The 3744-nt window shown below is 41.4% G+C and overlaps 1 pseudogene; it reads left to right on the top strand.

Annotated features, from left to right (window-relative positions):
- The first annotated feature begins 858 nt into the window (after positions 1–858).
- Positions 859–2534, top strand: LOC105509839 (annotated as a pseudogene).
- The last annotated feature ends 1210 nt before the right edge of the window (positions 2535–3744 follow it).

The following is a 3744-nucleotide window of genomic DNA, read 5'->3' as shown; positions in this document are numbered from 1 at the left end:
GAAGTATGAAGCTTGGAAGATATACTTCATTTATTTTGCATTTGCAGTATCCTCCCACACTAATAGTAGGGACATCTGGATGCAAGTCTGTTTCTGCCCCAAATCAATGATCTATCATTTGTCTTTTAATGTCTCTAATCCTTGGCACACATTTATAAAAGATGGATTATGCTTGTGGATGCTTAAAATCCTGTCTAGTTGCAAATCATATATATGATAATGGACTGTTATCCAGCATATATAAAGAGCTCTTATAACTCAATAACAAAATGAGAGAAGAGGAAGGGCAGAGGGAAGGGACGAGGCGTACCCAGCTCCTGGAAGGCAAGTATAATCATAGCAACCCTATGGCAGGATCCCAGTCCCTTGCTGATCTGTGAGACATCAAAGTTCGGCACAAATAGTCACAAAAAAATGCAGCATTTCACGGAGACACTGTCACAATCACAAGGTTCCTGCTATCCGAATACAAATAGTGATGAAGGTAACACTGCTGCTTTGCTGCCAAACAGCATCTGCCATCATATTTCTTCTATCTCCAATTATAAAAGAGGTACAAGCACTAAAAAAAAAAAAAAAAGAAAAAAAAAAAAAGACAAAGCATAAAGATCTTTATAAACCGAAAATCTCCTCTTTCATCCGCTTCTCTCTACATTCACTTCTGTCTTGGAACTATTGTTAACAGGGAAATTAATCTCATATTGCATAAAATCACTTATGAAGAAATTGGACTTCAAGATCATCCATTTTACTATTCTTGAAGAAAAAAATCATGAAATTTAGGGCTGGGCCTGATGGGATTTGTAGTGGTCCTCTCTCCCACCTCAAAAGCTACCACTGCCTCCAGACGCTCTCAAGATGGTGACCTCTCTGCATTTCCACACCTACAGCAGGAAGAATTGGGAAGAAGCAGACTTCCTCATTCTGTGCTAGACATGTCTTGCAGAAAATGCAGATATCCAAATAACCAAGGAAAAGTGTGGGAAGGAATGCAAAATCTGTGCCAAACCATTCAGTGTTTGGCTGGTGCCCTGGGGTTCACATGCATTTCAAGAAGACTGAAGGGTACTAAAGCTGCAGCAAATTAACTAATTTCTGTCAGACCTGCCTCTTAGTGGCAGAGTATGGCCCACCTATCCAGGTTCATGATGCAGGACTATCCTTAAAAGATGGCATGCCAAAGTTGGAGGTCAGCAAAAGTACTCCATTCAGAATATGGAAAGAGAGGTTTCCAACTCTGATGGAACACAGCCGGTTGGTCTGCTGGGGAAAGCCACATCTAGCAATGACATGCTGAACAAACTGGCCCAGACCATATCCTACCACCTAAGAAATAAGGCCCACATTTGGTCCTTCTGGATGAAAGGAGAGAGTGAGAGAAGAGAGGAGCGTCCATATAGACACGAGAGGCCTACACATCCAGATGATACCCTTGCTGATAAGAATATTAAAGACCAGTATTACAGAATCAATGACCCTGGAGCTGGAGCATAGAAGCTTCTAAGGCAGGCTTTAACAAGCCACATCTAGATCCACCAGAGGATAAGGCTATCACCTCACTATATGTTGATGGTCTGGAGGGTATTATTACTGAGACCAAGCTAACAAATCATCTCTACCTATGTGGAGAGATCTGGATGATCACTGTGCAGAGACAGCAGTGCGCTTTTATTTTTATGTAATTATTTTTATCTTATTTAATTTTTTTTTTTTGAGACAGAGTTTCGCTCTTTGTTGCCCAGGCTGGAGTACAGTGGCGTGATCTTGGCTCACTGCAACCTCTGCCTCCCAGGTTCAAGCGATTCTCACGCCTCAGCCTTTCAAGTAGCTGGGATTACAGGCATGTGCCACCGCGCCCAGCTAATTTTGTATTTTTAGTAGAGGTGGGATTGCACCATGTTGGTCAGGCTGGTCTCGAACTCCTGACCTCAGGTAATCTGCCCGCCTCGGCCTCCCAAAGTGCTGGGATTACAGGCATGAGCCACCACGCCTGGCCAGCAGTGTGCTACTTTTCCACAGGGCAGGCTGCAGAAGTGGCTGCTGAGAAGTCAATTTAATAAATTGACTGTCAATGGCTGCAGACTCAGTGTAAAATGGGGAAGATCCCAAGCAGCCAGAGGAAAAGAAAAAAAGGACAGAACCACAGACCCTGGGATCCAGCTAGAGCTCATTCCAGCTCTGCTAGGAGCTCCTTCTCCTCCTGCAGCAGCAGGAGATGGATCTGCCAACTCCTTCCACCTACTCTCAAGTGGCCCTCCAGCTATGGTGAACATTGCCCCACCTCCACCCCCAGGATTTGGGCTACACATATTCCACCCAACTGGACCACCTGCTCATTTCAAGAAGACTCCAGGATCAATCTACTGTCTCAGGACCACCCAAAGATGGGAGCTCATGCCAGAAAACACAGCGCTTCTGGCACGTCATCACCGCTCTGGACCTCTGTGAGAAAAAGGGGGCACTTAAAAATCTCAGTCAATGAATCTCGGAATGAATATACTTTTTTATTTCTTTGTAGCTTCCATGGCATCTGAATGTGTTCAGATGTGTGCAGGTGAGAAATGAGAGTCATGCTTTTCTATGCATATTCAAAGCATCGGTGGACCTCAAATAAACTGCATCAAAACATCTGGTTGCTATGATAGCCTGACTAATAAAACTTACTCCCTATTCCCCCCACCTTTATGGTCAACAAAGGGCTGGGTGAATTGAACGGTCCAACAGAATTCCCATCCCATGTGCATGTTCATTTTGTCTCTTTTTAAGGGGGGTCAGGGAATTGATCTGCAGTAAAAAAGCTTTTAAACGTTCATAATAATAATAAAATGAGAACCTAATTTTAAAATGGGCAAAGTATCTGAATAGACATATCTCAAAGAATATATACAAATGATAAAATATGTATCGCTAATAGTGCTCAACATCTTCAGTCACTAGGGAAATGCAAATCCAAATTACAATGAGATACCACTTCACATCCCCTAGGATGGCTATAATCAAAAAGACAAGCAATAGCAAGTGCTGCTGACCAGGACATGGAGAAATTGGAATTCTTGTACAATTGCTAGTGAGAATGTAAATTTGCAGCCAGTTCAGAAACAGTTTTGCAACGTCTCAAAATGTTAAACCTGAAGTTATCACATGACCTAACAATTCAACTTCTGTGTATATATACCCAAGGGAATGGAAAACACACAGCTATACAAATGCTTGGACATGAGTGTTCAGAGCAGCATTATTCTTAATAGCCAAACGTGGAAGCAAGTCAATTATTCATATTCATAAGTAGATGAACAAAATTTGATATATCCAGAAAATGTAATCCTATTCACCTATGGAAAGGAATGAAGTACTGATGTATGTGAAAACATGGATGAACCTTGAAAACACTATGCTAAGTCAAAGAAGCCAGTCACAACTTGTATGATTATATAAAATATCCAGAATAGGTAAATCAATTAAGGTAGAAATTAGATTAGTCATTGCCTGGGTCTGGGTAGAAGAGTAGGGGGGTAGGTTTGGGAATGATTGTTAGTGAGCATTAAGTTTCTTTTGAGATGGGTAAAATGTTCTAAAACTGCTTTCTTAACTACTGGATTTTGACAGTTCTTTTCATATTCTAGATACAATTCCTATGTCAGATGGGTTGTTTGCAAATATTTTCACCCAGTTTGTAGCTTGTTTTTATTTATCTGCTTATCAGGGTCTAAGTGGAGCAATAGTTTTTAATTTTAATGAGATTTA

Source organism: Colobus angolensis, unplaced genomic scaffold (genome assembly GCF_000951035.1).
Source record: "Colobus angolensis palliatus isolate OR3802 unplaced genomic scaffold, Cang.pa_1.0 Scaffold18, whole genome shotgun sequence".
Taxonomy (NCBI): domain Eukaryota; kingdom Metazoa; phylum Chordata; class Mammalia; order Primates; family Cercopithecidae; genus Colobus; species Colobus angolensis.
Note: the sequence above shows the minus strand (reverse complement) of the source record. Positions and strands in the feature narration are given on the sequence as shown.